This window comes from Thermobia domestica, chromosome 9, assembly GCF_964235325.1.
Source record: "Thermobia domestica chromosome 9, izTheDome1.hap1.1, whole genome shotgun sequence".
Lineage (NCBI taxonomy): Eukaryota > Metazoa > Arthropoda > Insecta > Zygentoma > Lepismatidae > Thermobia > Thermobia domestica.
The window spans coordinates 213,152,331-213,179,659 of record NC_137462.1 but is presented as its reverse complement, the minus strand read 5'-3'; the positions used below and the strand labels follow the sequence as shown (position 1 = coordinate 213,179,659).

General features: G+C 36.1%; 1 long non-coding RNA gene across 1 annotated transcript in view; it reads right to left on the bottom strand.

Moving 5' to 3' along the window:
• Positions 1–1,526: 1,526 nt before the first annotated feature.
• Positions 1,527–27,329, bottom strand: part of LOC145694227 (uncharacterized) — a 61,635-nt gene continuing 35,832 nt past the window's right edge. The window contains exons 2-3 of the long non-coding RNA XR_014132970.1: positions 11,685–11,779; positions 1,527–1,682 (exon numbers count right to left, since the gene is read on the bottom strand). This is a non-coding gene — a long non-coding RNA (uncharacterized LOC145694227). The remainder of the gene's footprint in view (positions 1,683–11,684; positions 11,780–27,329) is intronic.

Genomic DNA, 27,329 nt, shown 5'->3' with positions numbered 1-27,329 from the left:
GAATGAAATTCTTTGTTTTTTTTCACAATTGCATTGAAATCTGGAATAAGTTTTGTCACTATCAATCTTAGGTCCGATTCCACATTAAGACGATTTCGCTTTAAGGTTTTAATATTGCAACGAGCAGAAAAGGTCTGCTCACATAAGTAAGTGGTAGGGAAAGGCATCAATGTTGCAATGCCTTTTTAGACAACTCTTCATACTCACAGCTCACACGCAACCAAAAGCTACAAAGTTCATTTTCTTTGAAAACGTTTTTCCACAAAGTATCCCAATATAGTTGCAATAGCTGTTCTTGTTCAGTGTTAGAGAGATTCATACTTTGTATGTCATGGATTTCTACATTAGTGAAAGGATTTTCAACCAACCATTACCAGTTGTGGAACGGAAATATTCTCGAAAACTTGCATCTAATGCTCTCAAGTGTTTTGTGCATTTCAGCAAGTTTTTTTTTTTTTTTTTTTTTACCCGAAGAATCAATGAAATCCTTGAGCACTGGAAATGATGAATAGTTATTGTTTTGTACTCATACTGCCCACAGCTGCAGTTTCTTAATCTTAAAAATACCTCCTGCGTAACAGCTATGAGTTTCATTTTATTACAACACATTTCAAATTTTAGGCATCATGGACTCCCTGGCTAGGTCCGCGGACCCTTGGAGGTCCGCGGAACACACTTTGGGAACTACTGCGTTACATCACTGTTTATGCACAAAATCCTATCGTCTGTGATTAAATATTCCCAACTACTCTGTTGGAATATGGATTTTCATTTAGATGAGTCTTGATATTCTCAACGCCGCCAGAAATTTGGTCGTTTGGGATTCTTCTAAACCTCTGGCAGGGAATTTTATCTAAAAGTGTAGAACTGGCTCTTCAGGACTCAGGCCATTCTACTATAGCTAGAAATGTGAAATTTGGACAGAATATTCGTTTTATCACGAAAGCGAGGGATAAGGAAGAATTTTTCGAGATAAGTGTCTAAGGACATAACGGGATTTCCTAAAACCAAAAAATAGTGTATCTCATGAATTCTTGAAGTTAAGAAGACGAAACTCGACATATAAACTTACCATTAAAATCATTGAACACGTTTGCCAGTATTTTAAAAAATCTGCACCTAAAATCCTTTATAATATTAAAAATTTTCCATTATTTGTTCAAAAACGTCATTGAAAGTGTAACTCATAAGTAAATATATCTAAATAAGTATCTCAATGCTTTCAGAAATTTTTTTTTTTTTTAAAGAGGGAAGAATTTCTATTTTTTTTTTCTCTCGACATTAAAATCGATGTTGGCTGTCTCATTATGCTCGGAAAATGACTGAACCGTTCGAAATGAATTATTGAGCATAGCTCTATTCCAGAGTTTTCAATACATTAGAAACTTTATTATATCCATTTTTATTCACTACACTAAATAATTTTCTTACTCATCTTCATCAGACATTAATTAGTATATATGTTCATAATATTAAAATATTATTGATATACAATTTTAATCAAAAGAAAAACTATTGTCCAGGACCTATTATATATAAAACAATTCTTCTCAGAGTAGAAACACCTCGTCCAGTTTCTTGCCAGGTGGTAAAGTGCCAAGGACCGACGAGACGTTATTCTCTAAAATCCATCTCCAGAGTTTTATTCTCTAAAATCATGTCACTTTCATAAAAATGGGATCCTAAAAGAAATATTGTGGTTGAAGCTGAGAAATTCGGCATTTGAACTCAACTTAAAATAATAGAACATATATTTCAGTGTTTCCGGAAATTTCGCTTCTAAAGAGGGAAGGGTCAAGGGTGCATTCTCTATAATTTCATGGCATTGTGAGGCTCATCATCACAGAAAAACGGGTGAACTGTTTAAAATGAATTTCGAAACTAAGCAGTTGGCTCGAGTCGGCTTTTTCTCATGCTACTTTCACTAAAATGCATATTTAAGGCTGAAGAGAAGATAAACATGTACGCCAAAAATTGAGTTTCTTATGTTAGAGAGGTGAAACTCGGTATTTGAATTCTTACTATTGAAAATTTGTTCCCACATGCTCTAGCGTTTTCAAAAATTCCCGTTCTAAAGGTAAGTTAGAAGTCAATTTCTAGAATATTTTAATTTCCAATTTTATATTCATAAAACAACCAAAGTGAGAACACTTTTCAACTGTTTAAAATGAACTTTTGAGCATTAATAACATTTGGGAGATCTCATTTTTTCTGAATTTACTTTCATTTAAAGTAAAATACTCTAAGAGGAGAAAAGGGTTTAATATTTCTCCAAGGCTAGTGATTTCTTCATATCGAATTCATTTCTGAACGTTGTACTTAGATCGAGTTGAGTTATTCATTTCACTTTTATTCAAATATGTATTGTAAGGACAGAATAGGTAGTTTAAATTTATCTTTCAAATATCCTACGTCAACCTTATCGCGCGAAGAACATGCATTTCAGTTAGTCTTATTATAATAACCGTAATTTCCAAATCTTTTTCTTCCCAACTCTTTTCTTCTCTTCTAAATAAATAATCTGAAATGCTGAAACACCAGTTTAATTATTTTAAATGAAAATGTCTAAATATATAAATTACATTTCTCTCAACCTAATGGATGCCGAGAGACGAGTGTCTCAATATAATAACTTTTACCCCATTTTCCTCCTTCCTCATCGAATTAAAAAAAATACTTAGTGGTACCTTGTGACACATATTCTCTACATGATCTAAATTTCAAGTTTCTAACTTAAGCAGCTAAGATTAGGCATTGATCAGCAGCAGTGGCGGATCTAGCCCGGGGCTGGAGGAGTCTAAGCTCCCCAATTTTTTGAGTGATAAAAATAATTTAAGCTATCATTTATATATTTTTGAAAGTTTACAATAAGCTCATGATACATGTATTATAGTCTAGGAGCTGTCTCCTTCCCCCAGCTTTTACATTCTAGATCCGCCACTGATGAGCAGTCAGTCATGAATGCTTTTATATAGAGATGTTATAAATATTCATCACTTGCTGCAAGTACTAAACAAGTTTATTAAACACATTAATAGATTAACCCTATTTGGAGAGAGATAGAAAATTTATGTTCTCATTTGCCAATCTAGTTTCCAACTCGACTTTCAGTTTTTGAGCTATATGTCCGCAACTATAAATAAAGAATAGTGCTATTTTCTTCCTTATGGATAAAAATGAGATTTTACTTATTCCCTTGCGTTTAAACAGTTAGAGATGACCAGGACTGGAGATGGTATCCCCAGAGCACGAAAAATACGACGCCGAAGTTCCCAGTTAATTAGATTCTCCAGACCAGGTATATCGGGTTGTTGTTCCGTTTTAACTTTGGAACGTGAAGTGCATGTGTGTGAGAGAGGGGGAGAAGTGAAAGATGCAAAGACAGGATAGGGAAAAGTCAAGAAAGAGAGAGAAGGGGACGAATATAAATATGAAACATACTTATCATTGCAGTGTATGATGTAGAACGCACACACTGTTTACTCTAACACTGTAAGTATCGTCACAGATGCCTTGTAAGTTCTCCATCAGAAGATGAATCTCTGTTTGCAGCAATTATTTTATGCGAAAAAAAAACATACTTCCTGATGGAGATTCGAACCAAGGTTTTCCATTTGGAAGTCTAGCACGTTACCACTACGCCAAACTTTGTTTAACAAATGGTGTAGTGTTTCTTTCTGAGAACGATAACACGAAAAGTGTATACTGCAGTTCAATGATGTCTTTGGAATGTCCTGATAATTCCCTTGCCCTTTCCCAACTAACATTCGTAAATCGTTTCTATCATGATACAGATGTTTGCTTCCACATTCTTATGTATTGCTTGTCCAGTATGATAAGGCGATTCTTCACAATCACTTCCTAAAAAAAATTAACTTTGGCGTGAACAGGACACGCCAAAATACGTGTCTTCTACTTTGGTCTCCCGTAACATACATCCGGACCCCAGCCAAATCGGTTGTGTACAAGTAACGTCATTCACTTCCTAGTTATAGCATGTAGGGCCACTTTGGGGCCCCGTATTTAGGAAATTTCTGCGTATGGGCCCAAACGCCAAAATACCTGTCTCCTACTTTGGTCTCCCGTAACACATATCCCAACCCCAGCCAAATCGGTTGTTTACACTTAAGACCGTTTCTTCGTTAATGCGTGTAGCCTTTCTCATCCATATGACTTTTAACGCACATGTGAATTCATGGCAAATACTAAGTCCTAGGCAGTGCTTAAAGTGACATTAAATGAGGTGACGGTATGGAACAAATACGACCACTTAGAGCAGTAATTTTGACAGAACCCTAAACAGCAGTTCTATTCCTGATATTTTTGCACCATTTTTGACGTAAAAAAATCTACAGAAAGAGACACACACAGAGAGAGAGAGAGAGAGAGAGAGGTGAGTGAGGACTAATATGTAAATATTTTAATCCCAACTATCATCAGCCTAATATTCAATGAATATTGTTTTCCGTTGTTTTCCGTCGTATTCCGTTGTATGTATTGTATTGTATTCCACTAGTCGAACAGGTAATATGGCAAAATTATTCGAGTTTGAGATCCGGGATAAAAGCCCCTACCTCTTATATGTGATGAGAAAGCGTATGAAGTATCTGCATATGAGGTAAAGAGAAACAGCTCTTGACGCTTGCTTCTGTTAATAGATGACACGACGTTGAGAGTATAATGAACGTAGTCTGTAAGCCTGTATTAACCTACGGAGGAACTGGAGAATGTCTGGGGAAGCCAGGAAGTCAGTTGATGTGGCTTGAATGTAGATGAATCCTGATTGGCAGTTGGAGAAGCCAATACACTGAGGGAAAAAATTGTAGGTGACGTACTTAAAAAGATAGGTTACATGCGAAATTCCTGTAGTTTTTAGACAACGTGCAGCAGACGTATAACTGAAAACGCATGTTTTATTATACTTTCTGTATAAGTGTTCCATCTATACGTACTTTACGTATGAAACAATGTAGGCGGTCAGGATCTCACATATAAATGAATGTATATAACATAGCTGACGAACATAAGTATATGCATGTGATATACGGAAAACTGTTAGATGTCAGACATCCTGCAACGGCATGATGTAACATCTAAGGGCAGTGTCTATGTAGCATACGGATAACGTATGCTTCGTACTGATTTCTATAATAAGCAAGAGGATACCGTATATTTGTACAACATACCGCTGTCCGGAAAACGGATTTTTCTCTGTGTAGAATAAAAAGTTGCGTGGCCCTTATGAGAGTTTGGTCCGGATGTATTATCTTCTGTCACCCAGCCAAAACTTGACCAAATGTACCATTGCTTGACGGAGAAGTTAGATAAAGTCGGCTAAAATTTGCAGTAAAATAGTAATTTTACTGAAAGTGTCAGGCGCTTGACGGACTTGCGGCATCTTCTTCGTGACAGCTTGTAAAAATGCTGAAAATGGGAGGTCTCGGAAAATTTGAAGGAGTTCTTTGATTGAAGAACTGGAGTCGTCGGAAGAGTCTACAGTCAGCTGAGAGGGAGGTTCTCTTCTGGATCTAGTTGTACTGGCATAAGTAGGTGCAGAATCAGTGCGTGTCGATTGAGAAGTAGATTTCGCCACCAGCGGTGGGAAGTCTTGCTTAGTAAGTTTGACGTCAGCTGAAGCACGGCGTGCTTGGAAGCGTTTGATGATACGCCATCCTGTGAAATTGCCTTGATAGTCTTTACCAAGTTAGCACATTTAGATATGGTTTCGTTTTTACTTTGGCTGCATCGATAACTAAAGAGAGCTTCTGCATCACATGCATTTTGGTGTGGCATAACAGAATGATTGTGTATGTCCTAAACGTTGACGTCTAAAGCACTGGATAAATGACTTGGTTCGGTATGGTTCTATAGAAACTTTGTGGAATTCCAAATAAGTGAGTTAAAAAATAGCCTTTAACGTTGAATTTTGGCTAAGGTAATGATAAACAATGGGAGGATATTTTTACTTCTCCTTGTCATCTATTGGGCGTTTAAGACAACGTAGCCTCTGTTAGTGAGATCTGTTTCAATATTATCCAGCTGGGTGTTGATGAGAAGTTTGCGGAGTACTACCTTAAGGTAGCGGCCGGTAGGTGCAGTGTCCATGGAATACGAAAATTTTTATTCCTGACAAATCTTTTCCAAGGTTTGGTAATTTTCTTGATTATCGCACTGAAACTTTATACCGTTCTTGGTGACTGCACAGTAAGATATCTTTACAGCGGGCTGTAGCATCGTGGCTAATCTTCTATCCTTTATCGGTGGGGTAGTCATAAACATAAAAAGATTTTATCTTTCGTCGGAGTAAGACTGGAGCCGCGGCATTATGGGTTTTGGAGTCATCTGCAAGGGCCGTTGCTTCTTCAGTGTCAGTGGCACTCGAAATGGCCGCAAACTTATTTGAAGTTGCAACTGTCTTTGGAATGGGTGGGGGAGAATGCCGACGGCTTTTTCGCAGGTTGAAAACTGTCTTCTTGAAAAACTGCCTTAGGTCGGGAGGTTAAGTTCTTACTAACTTGAGGTGTGGAAGCAACATTAGGGTCACCATAATGGATTTTGTGATCGTATGCCGAATGAGGTCCTTGGCAGAATTTGCATTTATAATTTCCGTCCGCATGGAAGTCCTTGGGATTCGGAGTAACTAAGAGCATAGTTTTGACGTAGGTAATAACTCTCGTTTGTTTTATCTTGGCACACTTCCCGCCAGTGCACTTGGTTGGCTTTTAGAGATTTTCTGCTAGCACTCACGTGAACGTTTTAATCCAATAGACGTCTTATTGGCTTTGTCGTGTAGGTGACGTTAGTTGCCAGCCAGCCGATCAAATGAGGTCATTGCTATTTGGCGGGTAGTTGAAGTGCTTAGTTGCCACACGCGAACAAGTATGTTACAGTGATTTGTACGTGTGTGGCGTTTTGCTGTTATTAGCGTATTGTAACTCAAAACTTAACCATGGCGTGGCAAGAACGCTTTGCAGACAGATCCATCCTTTAAGTGGGAAACATGCCAAGATAAAACAAACGTGAGTTACTCCGAATCCCAAGGACTTAAGTACGGAAGAAAATTATAAATACAAATTCTGCCAAGGACCTCATTCGGCATACGATCACAAAATCCATTATGGTGACTCTAATGCTGCTGCCACACCTCAAGTTAGTAAGAACTTAATCTTCCGACCTAAGGCATTTATTCAAGAAGATAGTTTCTTGATTTTAGATTTTCAACATGCGAAAATGCATTGTCGGCCTAATGATTATTTCCAATCTAATTTCCATGTTTAGAAACAACTTCTGATCTTGTCTCGACTCCCGGTCAAGACTATTTTTCTTATAATTGTAAATACAGATGTCCAGATAATGTGAAAAGAATAATTTTGAATTTTAAAAAAGAGTGCTGTCAACGCCATGGGTGGATCCAGGTTAAACATTTTAGGCAGGTGGTACGGTAGTTTTTTTTTTTTTTTTTTTTTTTTGTTGTTTTTGAGAGGGGTAGAATTGCTCATACAAATGTTGAAAAAAACCAAGAGCACAAATTCTGCCATTGAATAAGGTGATAGGGAACTTATATTTACTTTCGAAGCAGCAGCAACGAAATCTTTGATGGCACAAACATATTTGTTGAGTCAATGCTAACGTCGTACTTATGTGTAAAATCTTTTTTTGTGTATGTGTGCACGCAAATTACAATTTAAATCAGTTATTCTTACCGGTATGCCATACCGGCCGATTTTCGAACTTTCGGATGCATAACCGGCTCATACCGGCTCACTTTAAGCACTGGTCCTAGGTGTAAAGCTACACATCTTTGAAAAATATTTGTTTCTAAAAATGTTCCGATGTTTTACAAATTCTTTTTTTTTTTTTTTTTTTTTTTTTTTTGGTCATAGAACTATCTATTTTAGGAGATGAAAACTATGTTATTTGTTAAAGTATTAAAAACGTCTGTAACTAACAAAATCTAAAATTTTGGTCCGTTACAGCTCCTTTGGCGTGGGAGATCCGGGTTCAATTCCCAGTGGGAGCTCATGTGGTTCGGATTGCACGTTAATCAGTAGGTCCACGTCCCATATAGCCTCGCTGCTGAACGGGGCGTTAAGCTCAAAATCAATTCAACTCATTTCAAATTGTTCTACTCAGAAAAATCCATACTCACAAGTAAACCTTACGTTTGGGTGAATCGAGTTGCTGACTGAGACACATATGAGAAAGTAGTACTAAATGTGGTCAGTATTTCAGTGAAGTTGTAGGTGCGAAGCTCCAGGGGTTTAGAAGATACAGCTACCAGAACATCACATGGAAGTACAGAATAGTTGTCATACAGTTGGAGGTAAAAGCTCTGTAAGACCTCTTGTAACGACAAAAGGTGAATAACAAATATATGGGTACACATTAGGACTAGAAGGAAGTCATATAGTGAGGGTATACCTGACGGCGGCCATCTTGAAATCCGCCATTTTGAATTAAGGTTAAGTTTTTAAAATAGGAATAGGGTCATGTGATACATGATTTAAGGCGCAAATTTAATCAGAAGAACAATGGTGACGTTAATTTTGATTTACGCGCAATTGGTAAAAAGTTACAGGGAAATTAAATATTGTTGCAGCATATGTATTAGTCCTTTACCCCACCTTGTAAATTTTGTGTTAATGATAATAATTAAATAAAAAGCAGGTGGATAAATATTAGGTCTATGGTAAAAGTTGCCTTGATGGCGGCCATGTTCAAATCCGCCATTTTGAATCAGGCAAAGGTTTTAAACAAAACGCAGAACAGTGACACCTTATTAATAGCAAATTTTGCCATAACTCCAACGGTATAACTATTTTTGCTTTATCATTAACCAGCACAAAATTAAATGGATCGCTCCTTACGACTACTGCTTTGACGGAATTATTAACGACAAATGTGTCACTCCTCGAGTGTAACTCCATTGCCTTTGTCAGGTGTGCTCACTGTGAGCAGAGCATTTGTGCAAGTCATGCACTCTTTTCTGAACTACATATTGATTGTACTAACTGAGGACTTTTCTGGAAGAAAGACCCAAGTTCAATTATGACTCAATTCCACTTTGGTCATTTTTCCTTCAATTAGCAACTTTGTTTATGTTTATGCGATAACAAATGCTGGTTAATGATAAAGCAAAAATAGTTATACCGCTAGATTTACGGTAAAATTTGCTATTAATAAGGTGTCAATGTTATGCGTTTTGTTTAAAACTTTTGTCTAATTCAAAATGGCGGATTTGAACATGGCCGGCAGCAAGGCAACTCTTACCATAGACCTAATATTTATTCAGCTACTTTTTATTTAATTATTATCATTAACACAAAATTTACAAGGTGGGGTAAAGGACTAATACATATGCTGCAACAATATTTAATTTCCCTGTAACTTTCTACCAATTGCGCGTAAATCAAAATTAACGTCACCATTGTTCTTCTGATTAAATTTGCGCTTTAAATCATGTATCACATGACCCTATTCCTATTTTAAAAACTTAACCTTAATTCAAAATGGCGGATTTCAAGATGGCCGCCGTCAGGTATACCCTCACTATATGACTTCCTCCTAGTCCTAATATGTACCCATATATTTGTTATTCACCTTTTGTCGTTACAAGAGGTCTTACAGAGCTTTTACCTCCAACTGTATGATAACTATTCTGTACTTCCATGTGATGTTCTGGTAGCTGTATCTTCTAAGCCCCTGGAGCTTCGCACCTATAACTTCACTGAAATGCTGACCACATTTAGTACTACTTTCTCATGTGTGTCTCAGTCAGCAACTCGATTCACCCAAACGTAAGGTTTACTTGTCAGTAGTGCTAGAATAATATCACTTCTAGCTGAAAAGTGGTATGTAATAATAATAATAATAATAATAATAATAATAATAATAATAATAATAATAATAATAATAATAATAATATGAAATATCCTAAACACAATTCAAGCACTTTGTTCTTTACTTCTATCATTTCAAGTTATCTTATGTGAACCCTATTAGAATTACGTAAAAGTTCCCATTCTATTTAATCTCTTCATAGAAGCTTTGATTATATTCGTGGTAAAAAATCAAGCTCCGTAAATTATGGAGAAAAAGTGAATAGATAGATATCGTAGGCTATGGTTTGCACAGAATAGACTATATCAGGCAATTAATCTCTTGAAGTTTGTACTCAGTAGGCGGAAGTAACTATTGGTAAATTAAGTCGTAGGTCACTCATACAGCAGTTTGTCTCCTCCTTCATATTAGAATTATCTGATCAAATGAGTTTTTGCCTATTACCTAACACATGTGGAGATAAAGCAAAGTTGTGAATGTTATTATTACAAGAACTATACATACAGCTGTGAAAATTGAAGTATAATTTAATAATTAATGATAAGTTTAAATTATCATGCGATGTTCAAAATATATATAAGCGATGTTCAAAATATTTATGTAGTTGAAAAACAATGCTGTGCAGGATCAGGGAAGCAGAGTTGTCTTCAACATTGAGAGGCAGGCAGATTTGAGGTTTATTCTGGGGGAACATCAATTTAATCTCACTTTCCTTTGTGACAATCAGACACAAATAATCACATTTCTCCCCAAAAGACATATTTCAAATCGGATTATTGGAGGGGACAATCCCCCCAGTTCCAAGATTGTAGGGGACATGTCCCCCTCATCCCACCGGGATTTGCGCCAGTGTCACTAACCATAGTGTGTACTCTCCTCATATTAGTACCAAAATGAAAGGCTTCATGGAGTATGTTTCAGTATCAGTTTCACCTATAATGGCGCTTTTTAACTACGAATTATATATATATATATATATATATATATATATATATATATATATATATATATATATATATATATATATATATATATATATGTGTGTGTGTGTGTGTGTGTGTGTGTGTGTGTATAGTGGCGGATCCAGGATATGATCAAGGGAGGGGCTCTAGCCCCTTAGATCCGCCCTTGTATATATATATATATATATATATATATATATATATATATATATTTGACACCCCATTGTATCAATTTACTCTAACGCATTTTATTTTGTGATTTTGTTCAGTCTAAGGAGACAGAATGGGGAATGAAAATAGCACTATGATTACACACAATATAATTCAAGAGTGCGTACTCAAGAACTTTAACAGGGGCTGCGATGGCTCAGTGGTAGAACTTTCACCTCTGGTGCTTGGGGTCCCGGGTTCGATCCCACCCCCCGCCAAATGAACTTTGTGGTGGACAAACACCATGTGAAGGGAACATGTAAATTCATGTCATTCCATCATTTCATTCATTACTCATCATCGCCGTCTCCTTTAGCCTAACCGGCATAACGTGGAACGTAAAACTCAAAGATTTTATTTCATTTTTCAATAATTTTAACAATTTTAATATTTGCTTTTCTTTTTGAAATTTTTTACATAAACGTTTTTGATACCATGTGTGGGATATTTAGTGACATGCAGTGGCGTATCTAGGGGGAGGGCTTCCGGGCTTAAGCCCCCCCCCGAAATCGTACTTACTATAGTAAAGTATATGAAATATCTTGTAGAATTTTCACATTTTCAGGCAAAGCTCCCCTGAAAGTTAGCAAAGCCCTCCCCGAAACAAAATCGTAAGTACGCCACTGGTGACATGTATAATGGATAATTAAGTACAGAACAATTACCACATACAGCAGGCAATTTAGTTAAGATTCTGTCTCAGCGCCTGTCGCCATCTTGCATCACTGTTCACTGCTGCGCCCTCGTGGGAGAAATCTGTAGTACACCTGCAACAAACAAAACTTTTTTGAGTTTTCTATGTTACTGCTGAGTTTTGTTACAATATCTCCATTACTAGAGCTACAGTGAATTTATGAAATCGCTTGGATCATTTATAATAACCCTGTACATGTACGCAAATACTATTATTGAGCGACTAACGATCTTAAAGTTTGTATGAAAGAAGGTAGACAACTGAAAACATTATTCAGTATTGCGAAAAGTTTACTTTAATATTTAATTAGCTCTTGTTATTCAAAATAATGAATTATACGTAATCCACATTCTGAAAAATGAATAATTTTACTATGTTTAGGTACAGATTTGACTTTTGTTTAGGCAAATAAAAATTGAATTCCAATATAAAACAATTTCACACTATATGTTTGTCAGTTTGTATGTTTCGTGCTATCCCATTTTATAGAAGCATACTTATGTTAATGAAATATGAACTCTTAGCAGGAAATGCACCTTTATTGCCTTAGAAAGTGTTTCATAAGGGGGAATTGCATTAATCGGTGCAGATTGACTTTAGGAGGGCTATGCCATAAAAACTACAGTATATAAAACACGAAAGAATTTATAGTAGATGGCTACTAAAAAGCAAGAAGGCTATATAACCGAATTGAGGCAGGAGCGCAGCATTCCCATATTCCTCGATAGCGAGAGAATATACGCGTGTGTTCGTAGAGAATATACCCGTCAGCGACGGTGGAAGTAATATAAACAAGGGTAGTGGTAAAACACTTCATGTGGCATAAAAACATATTTCCTACGTATGTTACAGCTTTGTGACACTTATTATGATCACTTTGTACGCTGTCTTCACACACTTCACTTTAATATGTCTTCCTTCTAGAATACTACATGATAAAGAGCATAATTCCAATTTGGTACTTCTATCTCATTTTACATGTGACAGGTAAGATCCCATATACTTTTATTACTTATACAATCCTATTGTGAAATTAGGTAACATATTTCATCCACAGATTTTGCAAATTTATGCATCGATAAAATGGGTTAACACCGTATGTTTTATTCAAGTTAATATGCACTTACGGAATAGATTTAAATGTTTTCACCATTGGAAAGTACGTTCTCTTCGCATAATTACAGTCCAGATGCAACTATTACATAAAAGAGTAGAAGTGAGTGACTTATCATCGCATAGAGATTAACATAAAATTTGGAGAGAATAGCCTACTCTTTTTGTCATGAAAGCAAGAGATAAGGAAGGATTTTTGAAAATAATCATCCTAAGGGGGTAAATAAAGTTCAAAATTTCTCCCAAGAATAGAGTATCTCACGAATCTTTGACGTTATAAAGATGAAACTCGGCACATGAACTCTTCACTAAAAGTAAAATAAACCTTGTTTCAACATTTTCGAAAATTCCACATCTAAGGGGGGAAAGTTGGGCCATGTCCATAATATTAAAATTTCTCTTTCTTTAGTAAGAAAGTGTCCAATGTGAGGATTTTGTTAAATTGAAGAGTTGAAATTCGTTATATAAATTCTTAAATAAAGATAAGAGAATACGTGTTTCAATGTTTTTCAAAATTTCACTCCTAAGGGGAAAAGGTGAACAATTTCAATAAATTGAAATTTCTCCTCATTTACTCACAAGATGAAGAATGTGGAAACCTGTATAACTCTATTATTTTATCCATTTTAAGTGTTCTTTTTTATTATTATTATTTCAATCAGAAGCGGATTTTGGGGCGGGCCAATGAGGCAACCATTCCAGGCCCCGCACTTAGGGAGGGTTCCATTCTGAGCATTTTCTTCCAAGAAGTAGATACAAAAGCACCACACACACACACACACACACACACACTGTGCGTATAATTTACCTAATGTGTATAGTAGATAAATTTTGAATTTGCACGCTCGGCGATTTTTACCAGTACTCTGGCCCGGGACATCGTTATTGGCACTAGGCCTCGCGCGCAGCTAACCCCACCTCTGATTTCAATAAATGTATATTATAAAATGTTGGTGGTTGGTATATTTATTGGTTGTCAAAGTAATATCGAATGCAATAACATAAGGATAGAATGAAAGAAGAATTTATTTAATACCATCAGGTAAAAATCAGGACAATCCTAACGTGTTATAACTCATAATAAAGTGATAATGTAAACCATTTAAATAAAAAAGCATGGTTTAACGTATTTACTGGAATGTAAGAAATGTTGTGTGAGGTTTGAAAAAAGCTACGCCTCACCTTGTCATCTCCCTAAGTGCACAGGTCGATAATTTAGTTGCCCTTGGTGTGAAATGAGCTTTGAGAAGTTAGGTGGACTTACTATACACAAAGCTAAGAGGCATCAACGTGGGTGGCAGAAGCTAAATTAGAAAAATGAGAAAAAAATGGAATAGGTCTGAAAAGAAACTGGTTGAATTTAAGCAGGTGACGGAAAATATTGAACAATACAACATAAACGAAATCATTCGTTCATATTTCCGTGATAAACCATTATAAGGTGTCCGAAACAGGAAATGTGGGTTTATGAAACAAGGAGAATTGCCAAGAAGTATTTTCATAAGGTCAAAATGTTTGCGTATCAGAGATGGAGTCGGTAGATGAAGAAAAAGAAATAAAGCAATTGGAGGAAGTGTTTGATGAGGAGTTGGTGTGAATGAAAATATTAGTGAAATAAATGAGGTAGGAATCAATAAAGAGGAAATAATTAGTGAATATCAAGCAGTGCAAGAAATGACTGTAAGTGATTTAGGTAATAAAAACAAGGAAAATAATGAAAAAAAATCATTAGTGATCATTTTTCAAGATTTATTGCAATTTGTTATGGTTAGAACAAAAAGTTTAATTGGTCGAAAAGAACATGAAACTAACACCACTAAAAAGTTGGGAATTTTGTTAGGGAAAATGAAATAATAATTAATCGGAAGAGTGTTTATTAAAAATATGAAGAAATAGTAGCTTTAATGTCTGAATTGAAAATGAAAAGTTAGAGAAAGAAAAGTATTGGTCAAAGAAATTGACATGTATTAATGAGATGTTACAAAATGGCATTGTGAATAAAGAGAAGGAGATATCTACGATAAAATTAAGTAACAGAAAGTTGAAAGTCAAAATATACGAAAAGAAACTAGTGAGTATTAAAAAGATAAACAAAAAGGAAGTTAATAGAATATTGAAAGAGAATAAAAAAGAATAACAGTTATTAACTGTTAAAATGTACAAATTACAGAAAAGTATGGAAGAATATAAAACAAGGTACAAAATTAAAAATATTAAACTTAAGAATAAGAGGTCAGTAATGAAAACAAAACTACAGTGGATGTTGAAATTTCCACTGAAATTAGTATAAGGATTAGTAGTGAAATTATGGGAGGAAGCAGGAATAGCAGAATAGAGAAAAAGAATAAAGAAAGTATAGAGATTGATACGCAGCAATTAGAACGATTTAGAGGAGTTAATAGGTTCATCCTATCAGAGACATGAAAATGGCCTGTAGCATGGGGATGAGGAGATTGGACTAGGTGAATGTTTTGGTGATAGTAAGATTGATGAAATAGGTAAAGAACAACTAAGATGAAAATTAAATTTAGAAAAATAAGAGATATAAAGAAATATTGTAAGTGGTATGAATAGTACAATAAAGGAAATAGCATATGAGTTAAAATGTACATGGTTTTTGCAAGGGAATGAGAGAATTGAAAAAAAAATAATGAAAAGTTGTATAATTGCATTCATCAATATTTAGGGGAAAAAGTTGTGAAAAGAAGCATAAAAGTTGAAAGACGAGGAAAAATAGTGTAAACATAGAAAATAATAATAAGAAAAGGTTTAGTGTTAGGTAGAAACATGCAAATATTCAGAAGATGTTTAAAGCAGATCCAGCAAAATTAGCAAGAAGAAATTGTGTTGAAGATGAGGAAAATCAATTACATCCGGCCAAGGTGCTCATGCTTTATAATGTATTGTGAATTAATAAAAGAACAATACAATTTGATTTTCCAAAAGGCGACTGTAGTGTAGAAGAGAAAACAAGATAGAGAAACCATTACGATTATAGGAATCATTCAGTGTTTTTCAATGTTTCCCTTAGAAGGAAAGGTAAAAGGTGGGGTTGTAATTGTTCAAAATAACATCATAATATTTCGAAATTTCTTAAGAAACAGATATGTGTTAATTAAAGACGTATTTCAACGTTTTTTAATGTTTCCCTTGAACGGGAAGAAAAAAGGAGGGAAGAAAACTACTTGTTAAAATAACATGGGCCAAATCTCGAAATTCTTTACGAGTATAGATATGTTAAGGATATGAGAAAAGCGACGCCGCTTGGGGGCAAAGTTCTCAGCTGGTTCTAAGGCTAGTCTGTATATTAAAAGAAGTCCTGACTGACTGACTATTGATCAATATCCAGGCAGAACCACCTACACTAGAAACTTACATTTTAGACAGGGCATTGCATTTGTGGTGTAAGGTGTAATGGGGCGTTTACACTTAGTCGATTTAGTCGCACGACTAAATCGACTCGCTGCATTTGCTTCTAAATCGGAGCAACTAGGCCGAATCAGATCGATGGATGTGTTCAATTATTTCAACCACAGAAAATAGAACGTCTTTCAATTCAGTTGCCAGTCGATTAGTCGCCTTCGATCAACAAGCGATTAAGTTGAAGTCCCGTTTACACGGTCGATTAAGTTGAAAGTGACGTCAATTCAACTGAATCGAACGCAAATCGACTAAGTGTAAACGCCCCATAACTAAGTAAGAATTTTTGTGAGTTAGACCAGGAAGAGGGAGAAGGTGAAATGAGAATTATTATTTTAAAATGCCCATATCTCGGAAGGTTAGAGACATGAAATTTAGTATATAGATTTCTCATTTAAAATAATTCTATATGCCTTTCAGCGTGTTTTATTATTTTACCTAGAAAGGAAGAAAAAGAGTGAGAAGAAAAAGGGGTGGAAATTTCAATTATTATTATTATTACAATATGTCCATATTATTATTAGAGAATTTCTTAGTATTAGAGACATGAAATTCGGTATGTGAACTTCTTATTTAAAATAATTACTCATGTGTTTCACCGTAGTTTGATATTTGTTCTAAAGGGAACGAAAAAAGGCCTGAATAAAAATTATACGGTTACAGTTGTTATAATTGGATGACCATACCTCAAAATTCTTTAAGATTAGAGATATGAATTTTGGCATTTAGATTTTACAATTAAGCTAATGAAAAACGTGTTTCAGTGTGTTTTGATATTTCGCATAGAAGAGAAGAAAAAGGCTGGTAGAAAAGAGTAGTAAGGGTTGCAATTGTTAAAATAAGATGACCATATCTCGATTGATTGATTTATAGAGGTTTAATGGAGACGACAGCATTGAGGCTACTTGTCCCCGTCACGATTGACACGACTGCTCAAGACATATCTCGAAATCCTTTAACGTTAGAGGCATGGAAGTTGGTGTTTAGGCTTTTAACTTAAATAATTGGACATGTTTCAGTGTTTTAAGATGTTCCCTTAGAAGGAAAGGAAAAAAAAAAGAGTGGGAGTTACAATTGTTAAAATTATTTAAATACATGGCCATATCTCGAAATCCCTTAAGATTAGAGACGTGTTAATTGAAGATGTGTTTCAGAGTTTTTTGATGTTTTGGTTAAACAGAAAGAAAATAAGGTGGGGGTTTGAATTATTATAATAAGAAGGCCATATCTCATACTCTTAAGATTAGAAATATGTTAGTTATATAGAAAGAGCGAGGGTCTGGGGCGAAGTCCCCAGGTAGCCTAAGGCTAGAATAGATAGACAGACAGACAGATAGATATAGATAAATTTAATCATTATTATACTATTATATTAATATTAGACATGGAACTCTACATATATTAATGGAGAACTTCCTCAGCCCCAAGCAAATTCCACAGATGTTCAAGGAACGATGTATCAAGCGATCAAGCTGGCAGGAAGCAAAGATAACCATCGTTCTTGCAACAAGCTTCGGACATTCCGGGTACATGTGCTGTCACAGCCTGATAATTATCACGCTTTACCTCTGTAAAACAGACAAAACAATAAAGCTTTGTTGTGGTAGATAAAGACCGTATGTATGTGCGCTCAGTGGTAGAGTGCTTACCTCAGGCACGTGGAGTGTCTGGTTCACTCTCAGTTCCCGTTAAATGTGCTTTCGTGGTGGACAAAGACTGTGGGTGTGAGTTTTATTGGGGTTCTTCCGTTTCGTCCTACTTTCATCAGTTCACCATTATCAACCTCTCATCATCACAGTCTCTCTTAGCTTCAGATTAGAATTAGGATTTAGAGTTCTTTGCTTTCGGCATCTATGACCATTTAGCCCGTCACCTATGAGGTATGACGTCCCTCGGCGAGTACACTATCCGAAGAAATGGAAGGAAGGAAGTAGCCTAGGGCGTATAAGTTAGGTACCACCCCAGCATTTGCCTGGTCTGAATGAGGAAAACCCAGGAAAACCTCATTCAGGGTGGCTGACCTGAAAAAGCTTTTTGCACTTTGTCAATCGAGTGCCCCACCGGGAATCGAACCCAGGACCGTCTCTTAGGTTCGAACCATGAACGTTAGACGTTATACTAAAGAAATTGTATATGGGTGCTCTCGAGGTTTGTCCGTTTCTTCCCACTTTCTTCACCCCACCATTTCGCTCAATACCATCAGCATTGGTGCATTATTGTGGAACGTTAAAATAAATAAGAAAAAAAAAAAGAACAATTACTGACATTGTATCGTTTGTGAGAATTGCAACACCAAGGAAGGCATGTGTGAGTGGAAGGAAATCTATATGACAGATCTGTTACGTGACTATGCAGCAAAGATTACAATTTCAGAATTAGAAAACATATCTAATCTTAATATAGCAATATGATTGAAGAATCCATATGCTCCTTTAAACATCATGGCATTGAATTAAACAGCCGTTGGATGTGTTTTTCATAAATCACCAGTCACTCTGTTTGTTGACAAGTTTACAAGGCATCGACACTGTGTCTACCTAACAAATTTCAATATTCGAGGCGCAATATATCAGGCGACCGTGCAAGTCAGAGAGCAGTGGTAACCATTGTTTCACGATGAAACCTTGCACTTCCGAGAAACATGTCGTCAAGCATTATCCTGCTACACATGTCTGGAATAGTCTAAGGGAGTTGTTTAGATCTTACCTCTAAAACTTTCCTGATATGATGGTCACTGGATAGTTTGCCCTCAATACATAGCAGCCGAGACCTACATCGTACCCAATGGCTCCCTTCACCATCGATATGCCGTTCGATAATGCACAGCAGCAGATTTCGCTAACTGGCATAACGTGAAATGTGCAATGTGTATATGGCTATTACTGTGTGATAAGTTGAAATGTGACTCGTCAGAAAACACGACCGTTAACTACTCACATGTTTATTGTACTTGAAACGTTTATAAACCTAAGATGCCCATAAGTTCTATCAATAAGTGTTTTCCCTAGCTATCCCCTTTCTTGGTGGCAATTATTATTTTGAAAAATTTTGGAATCGAAATTTTAAAATTACCAGAATCACAATTCACAAAATACTTCTCTTTTGTGGATGATACCGATACGTTATATAGTTATAAGGAAGATGATCACCTGAACGTCTATATAATAATCTAAATTCTACATACTCCAACATTAAAGTAACAAAGGAAACTGAAACTAAAAATAGCATAAATTTTTTGCACTTTACTGTCTATTAAGGAAAAAATGCACACTAGGGTTACAAATTCCACTAAGACGAAAGAACAAACCTCTCCTCAACTAGTATCGGAACTATTTCTGAGAATACATGAGCCACAGTTTTGTATCGTTAATTTGATCCACATTAACACCATGGGGAGAGTGGGTGTTGCCAAAATGTGTCGTATACATATGTGGCAGATAGAGAATTATTCGAGATTTTCTTTCGCTATAGTCATGTATAACTTCTATATTTGATTTCATTATCAAAGCCTATCGTGTCACATTATCATGGGGCTGTGATCTGACTTGCAGTCTGGGACTGTACGAGCATTATATGATATTTGTGTTTCACCCCTGATCTACCAAATACCAGAATATGGTTAATTCTGTATTCTTTGTTGAAGCATCTGGATAATTCTACGCGCACTTCTGCTTATATTTTAGCTTCAAATATGTGCCTTTAATTAATATTAGTTTCTTGGACTCTGAAAGGTTTTCAGTTTTACTCTATTCGTCATTAATATCCCCCCCACCCTACCCCATAAACTTTATTTAACAATATTTGGCTCAATTATCACTCAATTTCCAAGTTCAAAAGTGGCTCCTGTTTTTATTTTGCAGATCTTCAGCCTACTGTAGGCTCTAATACAAACTTGTGTTTATAGCATGCTACAATTTTGCAAAGTGAGTTCCTCCTCTTACACAATGTTGAAAAACCTGCAACCCCAGACAGGGTTGACTAGGAGACAAGAGTAGAGACTGTCTTGTTCTGAAAAAGTGTGAAAGTGAAGTCTCATCTCGGAAAGTGTGTCTATTTCCACTGGAAGAGTTCTGTCTCGTCTCGGTCCATGAGCAACCTTACTCCCGGATACTAACTTATTTGCTACCTGTTTAATAATTCTAGTTCCTCCAGTGAAGAATACTGTATATGATATATACTCATACATGCTGTTTCAATAATAAAATTTTACTTTATCAATATTAACACGTTGAAATGAGGTGACAATTAGCACGTACACGTGCTTAATAAATTGAATGTGGATCATATAGGAATACATACTGATAAATAAAATAGTCTATAAGAGACTATGATACCATTTTGGAAACGTATTTAAAAAAAATCACTTGTTACCAAGTGCTGAAAATTCCATTTATATCTAGTCTACGAGTAGAAAAAACTTATTAAAAACCGACTTATTTTTTATCCATTAGAAATAATTTCTTACGTCTGTTTTGAATAAAGATAACCAGTTCTTTGTGTTGCAACTCGCCGATAATACTTATTAATCCATTACATTCAATTAAAAAAAAGAAACGGAAGTTTGAGGATGATTGTCATTGACCCACGCATTAAAAAAGAGGACAAATTTCTTATGCAGTGACCAAAAATTGACCTCGGTAAACCTTGAACTTATTAATGCTTCGTCACATAACGGTTTGAGCCTACATATAAATTCTAGTGGCTGGATATTCAGCACGATATGTATGTACATACATTTCGTGGCTGGAATTGATATTAGTTCATCATAAGAAAATATCCAGAGAAAAAAGTCATGTCAGAAGAAACTGCAATGAAGAATTAAATTAACAAATCTTAGTCAATCTGCAGCTACCTTTGTTGAACGTAATTTATATTCAAAATTAATAAGACGTCTCAAGGAAAATGGCATATAGTCTTTGCAAAATTCGTCAAAATAAATAAAATAAAGAAAGAAGTCCGTAACACATTTTGTATACCCGGAAAGAAAAATACACTTTTAAAAACTTGAGAGTCAAAATGGGAGCTCCAAAATGCTAAAATGATTAATAACTAAAACCGGATATGATCTCCAGTGAGATATGTGTAACTCGAACCTCGTGCTAAAGCTGGCAGTTCAAATCTCATATACCCTCGATGTTGAAACAGAACTTCCAATTAATCGTTACATAATATGAATTATATTACACAAGTTACCTATATTTTTAAAATATTTTTTTCGTAGTTAAATGTTTCAATCGAATCACGGGTTTACATTCTGTTTGTAGTGATTTTTTTCTGTAGCACACTGCTGTATTAGAAACAAGTAACAGTGTCACGTGTACACTACGTGAAGGAGTTTGGTTTCTATAATGTAATATTTTCTCTATTAATACTGAAATCGGAAGCGGTAGTACATTTCTACCACTTCCGGTTTCGGTAGAGCGATTAGAATGGACATGGAATACGTTCTTCAGACGCCTAATTCATTGCAGAAAACTACTTCTCGCTATCTATTACCGTTTTTACTCTATCGCGACCAAAGTTAAAACGGAAGTGGTTGATTTCTGACACTTCTGGTTTGAATAGCGGGATTAGAGGAAGACGTGCCTATTCTTACAATGGTAAACTAATTCTAAGAAACCTCTTTTCCTTATCTTTTGTCTTTTTGCTCTATGAAGATCAATAATGAAAGCTAAACTTACTGTGGATTTCTGTCACTTCCGATTTTAGTAGAGAGTTATGAATGAAGGTAAAATGTATTCTTGGGACACAGGAAACAGGTTCTGAGTATTTATTATTGGTTTTGCTTTATACTGGTCACAACTAAAACCAGAAATTATGATTTCTACTATTTTCAGTGGATGGATCGCCACCATGAATGCGTTCGATACCTAACTTTTAATCCTTTACATTCTGGCCAAAATTTATAGTGATCCACAGCGGCGCAAATCTGTCTTCAACATTGGGGAGATGTGTAAGACCGTTTTCTCTTTTCTTTTCTTTCTTTCTTTCTTTTTTTGTTAAGCGATGCTCAAAATATTTGTGAAGTTGAAAAACAATCCTCTGGAGAATCAGGGAGCAGAGGTATCTTCAACATTGGGAGGCGAACAGATTTCGAGGCTTATTCTGGGGGACATTAGTTTCATCTTACTTTTAATTTGTGGGGCAATGGGACACAAATCATCACATTTTTTTCCACAAAAAACACATTTCAAATCGGATTATTGCGGGGACAGTCCCCCCAGTTTCAAGATTGGAGGGGACATGTCCAAGGGCGTCCATATTGTGGTTTCCAATGTGGGGCAAGTATAAGTGACGTTTCAAATATAGTTTCAAATTTTACTGTAACAAATGTAAAAATACTGTTGGGTTTTCGATATTCTGAAGTACAATTTCCTCGAGGGGGCGATTGCCCCACCTTGCACCCCGTGATGGGTGCCCTTGGACACGTCCCCCTCATCCGCCAGGGATTTGCGCCAGCGGTGATTCAGCAAGTACTTTTTAAGATCGTTCGTCTTCCGGACGGACCAGAACACACGGACAGAGTAAATATAGAAACGAATTTTAGTAGACCAAACTCCTTAACAAAGCACCAAGGAGAAAATGGTCTATTGACCGTCAAAACCATTTTCCAAAGCTTGAAAATATACTTCAATATATTGTGATTAAGTGTATACACAAATAGCCGTATTACTTCTGTCGGCCGCCAACAGTCAACAACAATCACGTTTACCATTGTGTGGAGGAAAATATGTTCGCGAAGTGGGCGAGTAGACCTACGTGCTAAGAAGAAATGAAATCAAAGACGGAAAACAAGATCTGACAATTTTCGTAAACAGACAGTAATTTCCAGATAATAGAATTTCTTTAGATATTAGACTATAGTACGATTGATAACGGATATGTATAATGAAAAAATAAAATTTCATTTTCCTTTATTTAATAAGAATAATGTAATATTCAGAACTGTTACTGTTCCGTAATTTTACCTCAGAAGATACATCTACATATGTATTATATCTACATATGTAAGAAGGATCTATTAAACAGAATCATAGTAAAAACAATAGTTGTAATGATTGTTTATTCATTGAATTATTGGAATCTTTAGTATGTTCTCTGTTATGTGCATCTCGAATTAGGTAATTATATACCTGTGCATATTCTTATGTGGGTATGGAATTCCCTTCGAAATAGAAGTTAGTACAAAAAATATATTATTGGTACGTGGTGAATTATATCTGTCTGAGAGAACATTTAGGCTTAACAAGTTATTAAAGAAGCTTAATCTGATTTGGAGTACTAAGAGATAATATTGGCACAGTTCAACTTTATAGATTTTTTAATATTTATTTTATATTATCTCTCCCTCTCTTGCTTAAAAATAAATAAAATAAAAACTTACAGGAAATAGGCCGTATGTAAACTTCCTGGTATAATATTACCACCATTAGCAATTCCCAAAATATCTACTTTCCTCATCGGACTGTATAATATCTGTACCGGAAGTCCTTGTTACTTTAGAGGATGGTTCCTTACATCATATTCATATGAAAGAAAAAAGTTCTAATTAACATGCATACAATTTCCCAGCAGAGGCATAACGAATTTTATAAGCGAAGTTGGCGAAACAAGGGTACAATTTTAAGTACTAATTGAGTACTTGTTGCATGAGTATCAGAGGATTGTTAAATATGGATATTTAAAGAGAGCGCATACAAGTTTTTAGGCCATTCTTTGAGCCGCTTGCGATATGCCCCATTCTCAAACCAGGACGTTTTAAAACTTGTTTCGCATTTTCGAAGGTTCACGGCTCTGAAAAGAGGCGTTTTCCGGCCCATGTTTATTAGGCATTTATTATTTCATTTGATACAAGGAATTACTCTCTAAATTTATGGCTCAGAATTCGTCAACATCATATATATATAGGAGCGACACGGGTAAACATAATGGTATGTCACATTTTTCAACGTTCGAGTAAACTGGAAAAGAAAATTGACCATTCCAATGCAATTCAATGCACTGACATCTATAGGCACATTACCTAAATTAAACTACCTGTAAATGTTCTTCTCTGGTCCCATTTCAATCCATTCCACAATTATGTTTGCCCCAGCCGTTCATATAAAAAAGGGCCGATAATTTTTAGGAGTGGTTAGCAACACTGATAAGTTGAGCGTGCGCAGGAGCATGTTTTACTTTTCTAAGCTTGCAACACAGAAGAATCGTTCGAATGAAGTGGCGTATGGCTACTGTAATACAAAATCCTGCCAAATGTAAAGTGAAATCTGTCATACAATTTCTGAACGCTAAAGGACAGAATGCAGCTGACATCTATCAAGAATTGTGTTCATTTATGGACTGATATAATGAGTGAAGAGAAAGTCAGGCAGTGGTTCAAAGAGCTTCGGGAAAGGTGTTCAAATGTTCATGACGATGAGCAGAGCGGAAGGCATAGTCTACAGACGGACAATTTGGTAGAACGCGTTAATGAGAAACTGCGATCAGACTCCAGCTTAATAACTGAACTCGCCAAATAGTTTCCAGAAAATATGTCTGCGAAAACAGTCCGCCCGTTGGGGGAAGAATGAAGATGATCTCTTTTCTCACATAGAGACGGAAAAGTAATCCTTACTATCATGCGCCACTGGATACTTGAAGCTGTAGTCAATGTAATGGCAGCATTCTGGCTCTCCTAAAGCGAATAAATTTAAACAAATGGCATCAGTTCACAAAATCATGACAACCGTGTTTTGGGACTAAAAATGTGTGATTCATCAGAGGCGGACTGGGCCTCCCGGATACTCGGAAATTTCCGGGTGGGCCCTGGCCTCTGCAAAATCATTTAAGATATTGGTCGATTAGTTAAAACAAGTGGTCGAAGTAAGACGGTATGCGGTGGTATGTCATACCGTCTCTGGTTTTCCAGTGATGAAGGCATACCATCTCTGGTTTTTTATTAAAACATACTGTAACTGGAAAGTAGCTGCTAAATATCATTAATAAATCAATTTTTATACACAGTAATTGACGAATAGTTTTTCACGTAAAAAAATGTTATTTCTTATGTAGAAATAATTTCTAAGTTGACAACACAGACGTTTTTGTTATCTTTTTGATACCTCATGTTTTTAAAATGAGGTGTCTTCAATGAAGTTCACCTAGTTTATATTTTGATGTGCCATATCAAATTGTTTCTTTGTTATGTATGTATGTGTGTTTTCTTGCCTTAATGCATATAAATGCCGTGTTTTGAGCATGGGCGGATTTAGGGGTTATCTGCTGATGGGGCGGACGTTCCAGGGGTTTGGAATACCCCACAATCGAGTGGGGAACCAGGAATTTTTCCGCAGGAAATTGTGAATATTCTCATTCGGTTTTTGAGCATATTCGTCTATAATTCTCTATAATAAAACATAAGGGGATTTTTTTTTTCAGAAAGTTGACGCAGGATCAAAGTCTCTCCATATCCCCCCCCCCCTCTACCGTTACTACAGAGAAGCTCTCCAATGGTTTTCTGTCCTTATGTAAATAGAAATGCAATCTTTTAGGCAACATACCGTCACTGCATTTCAACATTTGGATAGCCAGTATGTGGAGTCAAAATCGTAATTAAACATACCGCCTGTGCTTTTTTTTTTTTCACTTCGAATACTGGTTATAACCAATTCAAAACTCCGTTCTTTTTCATAGTAACCAGCGTAACTAACAGGCTCGCAGTGTTAGCGAAGGGAGGCACAAGGGAAAGGGGCGTCTACCCAACCCATAGCCTTGTTTGTTGAAAAATCAATAAGACACCAAAAAAAGTCTCAAAAATACATGTAAGTTATTAACTCGAAAATGTAATCTCGTCCATAATTTAAGTATTCAATAATGTGATATACAATCGATAACATAAAAAGAACATGGAGCTGATTCTCCTGCGGTAAGGAAACCGTGTTAGATATGAGGTTGGTGGACGCGAGTGGTGGCGGTAAGTAGTGGTCCCCTGAGCACAGTGGTGATGTCAGAAAACGGGCCCGAAGCCCCAGAAGTCGGACTCCGAAGTTTGGAGCTTGGGTCCATTCTATTCACTAATGAAGTATGTAGTTCTTGGACGTGAGAGGTGACAATGAAAAGTTGTGGTTCCCTGAGCACAGTAGTGATGTCACAAATCGACTCCGGGCCTGATGTTTCCAATATCGGGTCCCGAAAGTATAGGGACGGGTCCCTTCTATTCACCAATGAAGCATAGAGTTTTGAACATGGTTGCATTGGAAAGGGTCAGTTTCGCCTGAGCACAGCGGTGATGTAAATCTGGCCCAGGACCCGAAGCCCAAGAAATCGGGCCCCAAAGGATGTTCATGCCATATTCTCTATGCTTTTTGCTCACAAAAGTAAGTTTCCTTATTATCCTGCCTGAATGTCATTCAACCGAACATTACAAGACAATAGGGCTACTGTGATGCTGCATGTCAGTAATGGACAACGCAATATATTTGATATCGAATAGAAGGTACCTGAGCCCAAACATGAGGAGCACGAATTCTTGAGTTTCGAGCCACGGGACCAATCAACAAAAAATAATCTTTGATGCTTCTTCCCTTGATCCTCGCCGATTTACTGACTTATTAAATGAGGGTATACCAGAAGGTGCTTTTCAGGAGATAGCTGCTACATGTTTCGTTAAGCTGAAAATTTGAAATCTGAATGGTTGAATTTTCCTAAAAAGTTTTAAAAATTCCAGAAAACTTTGAGAGACTACAGTGATAAAGTAAATAATAAAGACTGTACTGACATCCAATCCGACGTAGATGTTGCAGGATGCGACAGTTCTATTGAGTGTAGTGCCTCGGAGGGCGAAAGTAAACCTGATGAATGCATTGCCCCTTTTTCAGATGGCCAGGATTATAAGATGTGCAACGAAAATCATCCGCGTAAGCAGTATTACTTGTGTTGCTACAGGTTACTACTAAGGTATAACATGCATGTTTCCACTTTCCAAACACTGTTTGCTGTATACAAGTATTTGATAACTCTTTCAGTCACTCAAGAATCGTGTGAGTGAGCATTCAGTTATCTTAAAGGAGCAGTTCGAGTTAAAAACAAGTTTGGTGTAATAGAAAGAGTAA